The sequence below is a fragment of the Budorcas taxicolor genome, chromosome 19 (genome assembly GCF_023091745.1).
Source record: "Budorcas taxicolor isolate Tak-1 chromosome 19, Takin1.1, whole genome shotgun sequence".
NCBI classification, from domain to species: domain Eukaryota; kingdom Metazoa; phylum Chordata; class Mammalia; order Artiodactyla; family Bovidae; genus Budorcas; species Budorcas taxicolor.
Window position 1 is genome coordinate 51617975 of NC_068928.1, and position 13782 is coordinate 51631756.

Below are 13782 nucleotides of genomic sequence, written 5' to 3' on the forward strand. Positions count from 1 at the left end.
CACGGTCAGGGTCATGTGCAAGGTCAGGACTCAGGCTGAGAATCTCCAGCCTCCAGAAACCACTGAGTTCACCCATGGTGAGAGTGGAGACACGTATCTTGGTTCTTGGGGCACAAAGATCCACCTGTCACCCTTTTCTGTTAGCATCAGACCCAAGAATTCTGCTGGAGCAGTGGCCCAGTCGGCTCCTTCCCCATCTGGAAGGGCAAGCAAAGGGCCCCATCAGACAGCGACTCCCTGTCTGCCGGCCCCCTGTGGCCTCTGCGTCTCCTTCTCACTTCATCTGACACCACCAACTTGCTCTCCCCTGATGGTGGGCTGGGTAGGGGGAGAGCAGGACCAAAAGCACCCGAAGTGTGCGGTTACCCTCAGGGTCCTGATCCCCACCTCCCTTTTCCCCCCTCCAATCGCCCCGTGAAACAACCACCTCTGTAGCCTGGGCACTCTCTCACTAAAAGATTCTCAATGACTCCCCAGGGCCCAGTCCTCTCTCCTAAGGTGCATTCCCTCTGTCCAAAGCTCTGCTTCCACACAGGCCAGAAAACTCACAGAAGTGATCAGAATTCCTCACTCAAGTGTCCTGTTGTTTGTCCCCAGCACCAGGGGCTTATGGGTTATGGCAGGTACCAACATTTCCTCTCAGTTACCTGACTTTTTTCCTTCCCCCTTTTTCCAGCCACATCCCCCCAAGCACCACCAAAGAAAACCATGTGGAGGCCCGCACCTCCACTCCCCCATTTTCAGCCCTCCCTGGCTTCTCCCAGGGCCACGGCCCACTATCAGCTGTCAAGGCCATCACTGGGGAGGTGCCAACTTGGCCTTCAGCCCCTGGCCACAGACAACTCTGATGAGTCAGACAACCCTGATAAGTCAGGAGCACCCTGCCCCTGGATGGCCTGGTTATGTGGGCAGTGATCCTGGTCTCCTAAAAGTTACTGTGAAATAAAAGATAACGGGCATTTTTCACAACATCACTTTCTCATTGTTGCAATTAGTGAAAGCCCAGGATTCAGTTCAGGGTAGAGGCAGAGGCCCCCGGGTCTGGCGGTTCCCATCAGCTATCAGCCCCCGCCGCGCCCCCTCCCAGGGTAGGGTGCTCTTGGGTTCAAAGTCGGAGTCCAGCACTTCCCCGCGGGAAGTCTAACCCGAGGCTGGGCCCCTGGGAACTTCGCTGGGGCCCGGGGAAAGCGCTCGGGCCCCGCCGAGCCCACCTGCTGCGCGCGGCCTGAGAGCAGGGTCAACACTGCCCCGCGGGGCCGGGATGGACCGGGAACCCGCCGAGAAACCGAAACTTGCCGCCCGTAGAGGCGGGGGCCGGCCCGGAGGGCGGCCGGACGCGACGCTTTGGGACGCAAGCGCCGCTCCCCGGCAGCGCCTCGGGCCAGGCCACCGCGACCCAGGACCAGACTCGGCGGGAACCCTGATCCAGGGGACCCTCTCGCACCTAGGGGAATGGCACTCTGACCAGTGGGACAGCCCGTAACCAGGGTAACTTGCGCCCTGCACTCACGGGACCCGGCATCCCTCCCTGTAAAGCCGCATTCCGCCCCCTCGAGACCTCCGTCCAAGGTACCCGCGCCCGGGCCCTGCGACTGTGCACCCCAGCCCGGCCCGCTAGCTCTCACCTGGGCGGCTCCCGAGCCCACTCTGCCGCCTGTAGGCAAGGTTTCGTTTCTCCAGTCTTGGGTCCCGCCCCTCCCGCTTCGGCAGGCTCTGCGGAGCTCACGTGGGTGTGGCCGGAATCCCCGGTGGAGGGGCGCCCTCCAGTGGACCCGGCGCCAGGCCCTGTTCAGTTCAGACGCTCAGTCGTGTTCTTTTAGCGACCCCATAGACTGTCTTGGAGGAGAAGGCAATGGCAACCCACTCCAGTACTCTTGCCTGGAAAATCCCATGGACGGAGGAGCCTGGTAGGCTGCAGTCCATGAGATCGCTGAGTCGGACACGACTGAGCGACTTCACTTTCACTTTTCATTTTCATGCACTGGAGAAGGAAATGGCAACCCACTCCTGTGTTCTTGCCTGGAGAATCCCAGGGACAGGGGAGCCTGGTGGGCTGCCGTCTATGGGATCGCAGAGTCGGACAAGACTGAAGCGACTTGGCGGCAGCAGCAGCAGCAGCAACAGACTGTCTTGGCACATAAGCGCGGCGGAGAGGAGCTACCCCGCGTCCGAGGCCAGGGACGGAGGCCTGGAGGAGCCAACCGTCGACCGAGGTCAGGGCGGCTGCCAGCAGGAGCTACCCAACGCCTGAGGTTCAAGGAGCGGTGGCTGCGCGGGCGCAGGAGGGCTTAGAGGAGCTACTACTCCACGATCAAGGTCAGGAGGGGCAGCGGTGAAGAGATACCCCAAGGTAAGAGGAACCCAAGTAAGACAGTAGGTGTTGCAAGAGGGCATCAGAGGGCAGACACACTGAAACCATAATCACAGAAAACTAGTCAATCTAATCACACTAGGACCACAGCCTTGCCTAACCCAATAAAACTAAGCCATGCCCTATGGGGCCACCCAAGACGGATGGGTCATGGTAGAGAGGTCTGACAGAATGTGGTCCACTGGAGAAGGAAATGGCAAACCACTTCAGTATTCTTGCCTTGAGAACCCCATGAACAGTATGAAAAAGCAAAATGATAGGATGCTGAAAGAGGAACTCCCCAGGTCAGTAGGTGCCCAGTGTTGCTATTGGAGATCAATGGAGAAATAACTCCAGAAAGAATGACGGGATGGAGCCAAAGCAAAAACAATACCCAGTTATGGGTGTGACTAGTGATAGAAGGAAGGTCCAATGCTGTAAAGAGCAATATTGCATAGGAACCTGGGATGTTAGGTCCATGAATCAAGGTAAATTGGAAATGGTCAAACAGGAGATGGCAAGAGTGAACGTTGACATTCTAGGAATCAGCCAACTAAAATGGACTGGAATGGGTGAATTTAACTCAGATGACCATTATATCTACTACTGCGGGCAGGAATCCCTTAGAAGAAATGGAGTAGCCATCATGGTCAACAAAAGAGTCCAAAATGCAGTACTTGGATGTCATCTCAAAAACGACAGAATGATCCCTGTTCGTTTCCAAGACAAACCATTCAGTATCACAGTAATCCAAGTCTATGCCCCAACCAGTAACGCTGAAGAAGCTGAAGTTGAACGGTTCTATGAAGACCTACAAGACCTTTTAGAACTAAAATCCCAAAAAGATGTCCTTTTCATTATAGGGGACTGGAATGCAAAACTAGTAAGTCAAGAAACACCTGGACTAACAGGCTAATTTGGCCTTGGAATACGGAATGAAGCAGGGCAAAGACTAATAGAGTTTTGCCAAGAGAACGCACTGGTCACAGCAAATACCCTCTTCCAACAACACAAGAGAAGACTCTACACATGGACATCATCAGATGGTCAACACTGAAATCAGATTGATTATATTCTTTACAGCCAAAGATGGAGAAGCTCTATACAGTCAGCAAAAACAAGACCGGGAGCTGACTGTGGCTCAGATCATGAGCTCCTTATTGCCAAATTCAGACTTAAATTGAAGAAAGTAGGGAAAACTGCTAGACCATTCAGGTATGACCTAAATCAAATCCCTTATGATGATACAGTGGAAGTAAGAAATAGATTGAAGGGACTAGATCTGATAGATAGACTGCCTGATGAACTATGGAATGAGGTTCGTGACACTGTACAGGAGACAGGGATCAAGACCATCCCCATGGAAAAGAAATGCAAAAGAGCAAAATGGCTGTCTGGGGAGGCCTTACAAATCGCTGTGAAAAGAAGAGAGGTGAAAAGCAAAGGAGAAAAGGAAAGATATAAGCATCTGAATGCAGAGTTCCAAAGAATAGCAGGAGAGATAAGAAAGCCTTCTTCAGTGATCAATGCAAAGAAATAGAGGAAAACAACAGAATGGAGAAGACTAGAGATCTCATCAAGAAAATTCGAGATACCAAGGGAACATTTCATGAAAAGATGGGCTCGATAAAGGACAGAAATGGTATGGATCTAACAGAAGCAGAACATATTAAGAAGAGGTGGCAAGAATACAGAGAAGAACTGTACAAAAAAGATCTTCATGACCAAGATAATCACAATGGTGTGATCACTCACCTAGAGCCAGACATCCTGGAATGTGAAGTCAAGTGGTCCTTAGAAAGCATCACTATGAACAAAGCTAGTGGAGGTGATGGAATTCCAGTTGAGCTGTTTCAAATCCTGAAAGATGATGCTGTGAAAGTGCTGCACTCAATATGCCAGCAAATTTGGAAAACTCAGCAGTGGCCACAGGACTGGAAAAGGTCTATTTTCATTCCAGTCCCAAAGAAAGGCAATGCCAAAGAATGCTCAAACTACCGCACAATTGCACTCATCTCACACGCTAGTAAAGTAATGCTCAAAATTCTCCAAGCCAGGCTTCAACAATACGTGAACCGTGAACTTCCTGATGTTCAAGCTGGTTTTAGAAAAAGCAGAGGAACCAGAGATCAAATTGCCAACATCTGCTGGATCATGGAAAAAGCAAGAGAGTTCCAGAAAAACATCTATTTCTGCTTTATTGACTATGCCAAAGCCTTTGACTGTGTGGATCACAATAAACTGTGGAAAATTCTGAGAGATGGGAATACCAGACCCCCTGAACTGCCTCTTGAGAAATCTGTATGCAGGTCAGGAAGCAACAGTTAGAACTGGGCCTGGAACAGACTGGTTCCAAATAGGAAAAGGAGTACGTCAAGGCTGTATATTGTCACCCTGCTTATTTAACTTCTATGCAGAGTACATCATGAAAAGGAGCTGGAAGAAGCACAAGCTAGAATCAAGATTGCCAGGAGAAATATCAATAACCTCAGATATGCAGATGACACCACCCTTATGGCAGAAAGTGAAGAGGAATGATAAAGCCTCTTGATGAAAGTGAAAGAGGAGAGTGAAAGTTGGCTTAAAGCTCAACATTCAGAAAACGAAGATCATGGCATCCGGTCCCATCAGTTCATATGCATTGTAAAGCACTTGTCCTCTAATTAAAATTAAAAAAAAATTTTTTGATTTAAAAAAGGGGGCCCAGGGTTCCCACCCATCTTCTCCTTTCCCACACCCACCAGACACTGTCCTTCCTCTGGGCTGAGAACAGCAAGCTCTGTCCTTTCTGGGGTTCCCCTCCTGCAGTGCTTACCTCTTGCAAGGTTGGCTTCTCCCAGCCATTTAACCCCAACATCTTTGTCTGAGCTCAAGCTGTGGTTAAGGATTTGGGAGAGGCCAGCAGAGCTTGGTTGGGCCTGTCATATGGGGACCTGTGAACCCTGCTGGTGCCCATATCAGAATCCTAGGACAGCCCCGAGGTGATCCAGGGCGTTGCTAAAGGACCAACAGAGTGGGCTCCACTGGCAGGATACCACACCAGGTGAGGTTAGAAGGAACACATCATGTGGCCTGAGAAAACACATTTACCTGCCAGATGCAGCATCTTTAGTTTTAAAACCCAACTCAGGGACTTCCCTGGCGATCCAGTGGTTAAGATCTCATGCTTCCACTTGCAGGGGTCAGGAGTTCAATTCCTAGTCAGAGATCTAAGACCCTTACACAACATGTAGAGTAACCAAAAATATAAGAAAATAAAACCCAACACAGCCTTAAGAAATTTTAATTCTTCCAGTGAGAGACTAAGCCCTACAAAGGAGGTGACTTTAGGCCATTTGAAAGCCCTCAGAGTCATCTTCCCTCCACCCTCTTCTTCATGTCCTTGTCCATTCCCTACAGGAACCATGAAACAGTAAAGGGATTTTAAAAATCCATCCTTGGAGAAATAGGGGAGGGGTGGTCCACTGTTCTGCCTTCAATTTAGTTTGTGGTTCAAGATAAATGTGGGACAAACCAGGTGGAGTGTCAGGTCACCTCCTCTAATGAGTCTTCCTTCACCCTGGACAGTCCAGTGTTAGCCTGGCTGCTCAGGGTGCTCCCAGGCATAGAGTTCAGAGTAACATCAGAACACTAATCTCTCCAATGGAGGAAGCCACTTATAGCAGGAGGCCTCGGCTTCCTACTTTCTGAGAAGTCAGCATGCAGAGTGGTCAGTATGGACGTTCTGTCTTGCAGGTGTTCCAAAGTAGATTGAGGTTCTGGACACTGGCCCCATCCAGGTGCTGAGGACCTAGTGGGAAGTGGCCCTGTCAATGTGTCAGCTAAACCAGAATGATGGTTAACAACCCAAAGAACCAAGTCAAAACACACAAACCGAATCAAATAAAGACAGAAAAGATGGAAAAGCCAGGTGTTAGGAGCCCATCTTGAATACTCACAGAGAAAACCCCTCACATTCCCTAGTCTGTATCAATGCAATAAATGTAGGCATTGAAACATGCACAGGATTTTTTTTGGCTGCATTGGGTCTTAGTTTGGGTGTGGTGTGCAGTCTCAGTTGGAGTGTGTGGGCTTAGTTGCCCTGAGGCATGTGGGGTTTTAGTTCCCTGTTGAACTGTGGTGTTGGAGAAGGCTCTTGAGAGTCCCTTGGACTGCAAGGAGATCCAACCAGTCCATCCTAAGATCAGTCCTAGGTGTTCATTGGAAGGACTGATGTTAAAGCTGAAACTCCAGTACTTTGGCCGCCTGATGCTAAGAGCTGACTCATTTGAAAAGACCCTGATGCTGGGAAAGATTGAGGGCAGGAGGAGAAGGGGATGACAGGATGAGATGGTTGGATGGCATCACTGACTCAATGGACATGGGTTTGGGCGGACTCCGGGAGTTGGTGATGGACATGGAGGCCTGGCGTGCTGTGGTTCATGAGGTTGCAGAGTCGGACACGACTGAGCGACTGACCTCAACTAAACTGACCAGGGATCAAACCCATGTCCCCTGCATTGGAAGGCAGTTTTTTAACTACTGCTTTGGAAGGCAGATTCTCAACCACTGGACCACCAGGGAAATCCTGTACAGTTTTTTAAAATAAAGAAATAATATAACATTAAACAACGTGCAATATATGATTTAACGAAATTTGAAAATAAGATTGTTGTTGTTTAGTCGCTAAGCCATGTCCAACTCTTTTGTGACCCCACAGACTGTAGCCTGCTAGGCTTCTCTGTCCATGGGATTTCCCAGGCAACTCTATTGGAGTAGGTTGCCATTTCCTTCTCCAGGGGATCTTCCTGATACAGGAATCAAACCCATATCTTCTGCACTGGCAAGTGGATTCTTTACCACTGAACCACCAGGGAAGCCCAGAAAATAAGATAGAAGTTAACAGAATATGAGAACAGTGGTAGGTGCAATTTATTTTCTGGGGCTGAGGCAGGCACAGACAGAGATCAACTGGGTAGAGGAGGATGGTGGGGTGGTAGGATGAAGGAAGAAGGGGATGAGGAATCCAGAGTACTTGATGAACAGTTTCAGATGGCATCACCTCCCACTTTGTCCCTAAAAGATGGTGCTCTGGACATTGCTGGCTTCAATCTGGACATCTTCCCCTTCTGGTCCAGTGTTCACAAAGGGACTGGCTCCTCCACATAGAAGATTTCCCTGTGGAAAGTCTGCTAGTCATTATTCCCCAGGTCAGCTGCGTGACAGGGGAGCCCTTGGACTTAGCCCCACAGCCCACCTGGCAAAACCCAGTCTAGAGTATCTTCCTGATCCCTTAGATATTGGATCATTTGAAATTTCCTCAATCTTGTTGTAACCACCAGCATTTGTAGAATGGATTCGGTTGGGCCCCAAACATGCTTTGGGGCTGGTCTTGCTCCTTGCCTGCTTTTCTGATAATCCTGGGGTTGTTTGTAGGCAGGATGCTCTCCAGGGCACAGTTTGCTGTGAAGGTAAGTGTGGTAAGAGGCTGGAACAAGGGACCTTGTGGGGGAAGGTAGGCCAGGGACATGGTTCTGCCCCGCTGAGCCACACAGCTCCATGGCCCTGCTCCAGATGAGAACGTCCAGACGTCTCAAAGCAGGGCCTGTGTGACTGAGCAGGCTGAACATAATGCCCACAGTAAATCCAGAGCCATGCAGAACAATAGGGGCTTGTATTTCCTGGTTTCATTTTGCATCTATTTCCCAGCCTGCCTTCAGATGTTCCTTTCAGCTGTTTTTCCCCATGGAAAGACAGGAGCGAGATCTGCAGTTAAGTTTCTCACGAAACAGGCTTTAGAGTTCCGCTTGGTTAAGGCAAAGTTTGACCAATGAAAGTCAGTTTTCCGGGCCTGGGTATTCTTGCCTGAGGAGCATGCTCTTTGGACCCCGTGGAGTAAAAGCTGTCCTAGGGTCAGGTGTTTCCCAAGTTAAAACAGTGAGGCCCAAAAATTTGGTCCTGGGTCAGCAAATTAGTTCACCCACCTTGGGCTGGCAGGCCTGCCCAGACAGAAGAACAGCCCATAAGGAACCGTGGTTCCTGTCTTATGTAGGGAGGCAGGAAGGGTAGAAGTAAGAGGAACATAACGAAATAACTTCATAGCTCCCATGACGGCACCTCCCTGTACCTGTGTCTCTGTCTTTTCTTATTAGGATGCCACTCAAGTCCAGTATGACATCATCTGAACTTAGTTAATTACATCAGCAAAGATCCTTTTTCCAAATAAGGTCACAGTCACAGGTGCCTATGATCAAGAATGTAACTCTTTGTAGGGGACACAATTCAGTACCCTACAGGCACCAGCTCCACAGGCTTTGCTAGAAGTCTCTAGAAGATTCAGCCATCAGCACTGCACAAAGATTCAAAGATGTGGATGAACTTGGGTCCTTTCAGAGGATTAAAATTATTTTAAAAGGTGGGGAGGGAGAAACAGACTCTTTGCCAAGTCAGCAGCAGAATTTACAAAGGTAGATAAATCGATGCAAAACATATTTTATAAAAATAATCATACTTTAGGCAGCAAAGTGTTTGCTATTCAATCCTGGGTTAGCCCAGGTTAGCTCTGCTCCAGGTTGACTTGATCTTTTTTTTTTTTCCTCTCTGGGAGGCCTACAGGATCCGAGTTTCCTGACCAGGGATTGAACCCAGGTCATGGCAGTGAAAGCATCAAGTCCTAGGTACTGGACTGCCAAGGAATTCCCAGGTAGATTTTATCTCAAAAAAGACAGAGGCCCCTGTCCCACTCCAGCACTAACAGGGAAGCCCACTGCTCCCAACCCCTATTAGCTCACAGAGCACCCTCAACATCCCCTGGCCACTGGGTGTGGGGCCTGCAGGGAGGTGGCTGCAGAGCCCTCAGCTGCCACCTTTGGGTCTGGTGGCACTGACAGCATTGCTCCTGGACACCATGAGGCTGGGCTTGACAGACCAGTCACACCAGATCCCCAGCATCGTTTCATTTTTGAGTAAATGGATTGCTGGGGCTTGGGCAAGATGTGATTGCTGGCATTGCAGCTTGAGTCCTAAACCATGCCCCTTCTTCCTCCTGTCCAACCTCCTTCCATCATCAGAGTTTTGCATCAAGCAGCTTCCTCCCAGGGCCATGTCCCCAAAGACTCAGTTCTTAATAAAACCAGACCTTGAGGGTGAGCTGCTTGACCTGCATTAGACACTCAGTTCATGTGGGAGAGAGAATGAGAACAGAGGAGGGTAGAGCAAATAGAATTCAAGGAGGTTCAATGCATGACAGCAGCAACTACTTCTTAAATGCATACTACATATACACCCCAGGTCTCCATTCTCCTCTTCAAATTAATCTGTGCAACGGTCTATGGCCATAACACCCTGAATGTGCCGGATCTCATTTCATCTGTATCCTTTTGGAAACTGAGTCAGAGAGAGTAGACCATTTACCAATCATCATGCGTTGAGAAATCAGGACAGCCTGGACTCAAACACAGTTCTTTCTGAGCCTGCCATACCAGCTGCCTCCTCGGCCGTGACTTTTAGAGTTTCTTTCCATTATCTCCAGAGTTTCCATAAAAACAAACACAAGCACAGGCTCTGAACAACCTGAGGCTTCCTAACCATTGTATTTTATTTTTATATATTTATTCTTTTACCCTTGCCAGGGCACAGCATGCGGGATCTTAGTCCCTGATCAGGAGTTGAATCCATGCCCGCTCCAGTGGAAGCCCACAGTCTTAACCACTGGACTGCCAGGGAAGTCCCTTCCTAACCATTTTAGATTTGAACATTCTAAACTCACATCATCTGACACAGCAGCCAAGAGACAGGTTGCACTGAGCTCTCCACATGTAGCTGGTCTGAGTTGAGATGTGAGTATACAGTTCATGCTAGATTTCAGAGATTTAGTATGAGAAAAGTAATGCAAAATACTTCACTGATAAGTTTTACATGGATTTCATGTTGGAAATATTTATTTTAGATATTACGTTAAATAAAAAGATATGCTAATTTCACCTGTTTGTTTTTACATTCTTTAATACTATTATTTAAGATGTTAAAATGTCACATTGGGACTGCATCATCTGTGGGACAGTGCTGTTCTACATCACCATTATCTGTGTAGTCAGGGCTCCACCAGCTGCTTTAACAGCGGACAGTCAGAGCTTACTTCTGGCCCACGTAACAGTGCTGGCCAGGGCTCAGCTCAGGAGGAGCCCTCCTTTACTCCACTGACCGAAACTCTGCCATTCACATTATGTGGCTTCACAGGCCTTTCTCTGCAGCTGTGGAGCCCCTCCAAAGGCTCTGATGGGATCTGAAAGTTACACTGAAAAACACAGATCTGCAGGAGAAAAGCATGCATATACATTTTACTGAACTTCTACATGAACAAGGGACCTTTCATTGGAGAATGGAAACCTAAAGAAGTGACCAGAGCAGGAAGCTTTATATATTTAAAAAAGAGAAACAATGAATTTTTTAAGGCAGAGATTGTTTGGGCTGTGGGAAGTAAATGGTGAAACGAGATCGAGGTTTGCTTATACAGCCTTCTCGGCCCTAAAAGCCCTGCCTCTGGTGATAAGAATTTTCCTCTCCCTCCTGGTACAGGGAGGGGACATTTCACCTGGGAGAACTGGAGTGAAAAATGGGAGAAGTGGGGCATCTCTGATGGCTCAGCAGGTCAAGAATCCACTTGCCAATGCAGGAGCCACAGGAGACACAGTTTCAATTCCTGGGTCAGGAAGATCCACTGGAGGAGCAAATGTCAACCTATTCCAGTATTCTTGCCTGGAAAATTCCATGGACAGAGGACCCTGGTGAGCTATAGTCAGAAAAAGGGTCGTAAAGAGTCAGACACAACTGAGTGACTAAGCACACACTTTGGAGAAGCAGGAATGACCTTGCTTCTTCTGCTGTTGTCTCCAATTTCTCCAGCTTAAGATCAATAGGGCAAGATGCCATTTTTGGGGGTAGTGTGTCCTGCACGCCATCACCAAGCATCTTCTATTTACATGATACCTTGATCTCAGTTTCAGTGACTCTTTTTGAGGACAGGACACTGTCCTTAGTGGGTCCAGATTCAAATTTGACTCAGTGGATCTTGGTGAGCAGAAGGACAAACAAAGACAACTTGTAGAGCACTGACCCCTGCTTGTCCATTGAGTAAATAGTGATTCCATTCTCTTTGTGCCAGATGTTGTGTGAGATGATGGGGTTGCAACTTCCTGATGGTAGAACTGCAGTTGTGTTTAAGTACTGGCCTGAAAATAATATGGGAGCCTGCTTAAACTGGTAGTAAGAGGAGACCTGATGGGTGAGGATGAGAGCATTTCAGGCAAAGAAACAGCACGTGTAAAGGGCTGAGACAGCAAAGAGGTTGGTATATTTGCAGTACTGAAAGGTGACCAGATAGGCGGAGGTGCAGCGATTTAACCAGCGGTTTATGTTCTACTAGGGGAATTTAGAGAAGTATATGGATAAGTACTCTGAATACAAACCTCAAGAGGAAAATGCAGGAGACTAGGACTGGAGTCTGAGTTTCAGGAAAGGCTTCATATGGCGTTGACCACTGATGGGCCTGGAGATGTGGGTGAGTTTTCAGCTGGGAGAGGGGATGAGGGCTGTTTCCTGAGCGCTCACAGCAGACCAGGCCCTGTGGTGTGATTTACCCACGCCCTGTTATTTCTCACCACAGCACTGAGAGGTATTTTACAGATGGGGAAACTGAGGGGTAAAGAGGTCAAGTGGCTTGCCTGAGGTCAGAGAGCAAGCAAATGGGAGGGCCAAGAATTACTCTGGGGTCCACCTGGACTGTACTCTGCATCAGCCTTGTGTTATAGAGCAGACAGGATGCAGAGGGCTTTCGATCCAGTAATCTGGAGCCATTCACTGGCCTGTGGAGACGGAGACAGCTTTTGGGTGCTGAGGAGAGAGCAGTGGTCTGGATGGAGGTTCTGATGTGCTTCAGGGTACAGGCATGGTGATGGGGAGGGAATGCTGGGGAAAGCGGAACACCCCAGGTGGGTCTCGGTGTAAAGGAAGGGGAGCAGGGTTAAAGGCAGGCCTTTATAGGATGCGCAGTCACAGGGGTGGTTTCCATGTGCTCCCGCTGGGCCCTTTCCTCTCCAGTTTCTCTCTGCTGTTGCCCCAGATGGCTTCCTGAAATAATCCCAACTCCTCAGAAGGAAGCACAGCCCTGCTGTCCTCAGAATACACTTCAGTCTGATGAGGTGTGAATCTTGTCAGCATTTGCTTTCTTGGGAGAAGGCACATTCCTGGTGTTTTTCCAGTTGGAAATGGGATTCATAATGTTTGAGCATGGGATTAATTAGTGACCAGAGAGATTAGAAAAGACAGAAAGCTACATAAATGCTAATAATGGCATGGATGGATGGTTATTCAACTCAAGGCCTCAGGGGCTCTTCTCTTATCTCCACCTCTAGTGTGTCTTCAGGCCCAGCTGATACAGCAACTTTACACTTGGTGCCAATGCATTAAGTCCGATGTAGCAGTACCCTTAGTCTTCCCTGGTTGCTCAGCAGTAAAGAATTTGCCTGCCAGTGCTGAAGACACGATTTCAATCCCTGGATTGGGAAGATCCCTTGGAGGAGGAAATGGCAACCCACTCCAGTATTCTTGCCTGGGAAATCCCATGGACAGAGGAGCCTGGTGGGCTACAGTCCACGGGGCCGCAAAGAATCAGACACAACTTGGTAATTAAAGGACAGTAACAGAAGCAGGCAGTGTTCTTGTGCAGAGCTGGACATGGGTAGATTTACCTACTGAGCAAGACCCTTTCTTCACAGTGATTGCTTCTGTGTTGCAATTGCCTGAAGCTAGGAGTAACTGATTGGCACATGACTATCTCCGTTAACACATGATGAAATCCTATAGCCAATGATGAAAGATAAATAATATACACACAAAGTAAAGTCTTAGAAAGAAGGAGACAGTGATCAGTTGTGAAGATTTTCAGGTTAAGTCACCATCATCCTAGTGACTGTTTCTTTGAAAGCAGAAGGAACTGTGCAGCATGCAAAAGTCCAGATGAATGAACATAAATGGAAACAAGAATGAGTAGGCTGGAAGGGAAGGTCAAACAGGGTCAGTGGGAACTACAGAGGAAGGGAAGGTGGGGACTTGATAGATCTAGGGCAGTGGGGGGCACATCTCCTTGTGAATCAGCACCTCTTCTTACTATGGTTCCAGAGCATGGGTTCTCTCCTGGAGGAACTCCTTTTTAAAAGAGAAATACAATTTTCCCCTAAACCAGTGTTTTGCCACTCCTGGCAGAGTGCCTTTGCATAGAATTATTAAACATAGGTTACTATATACAAGTGGATGTGGTATCAGATCCTAGGTCCCGGTGCTCCCCTTTCTCAACCACAGTGAAGAGAAACCAAAATAATGAAACTGGAGCACAGATTGTTCTACAGCTCCCTCCAGTGGTGCTGAAGGGCCTACGTTGTCCTTGGCAAGCATTT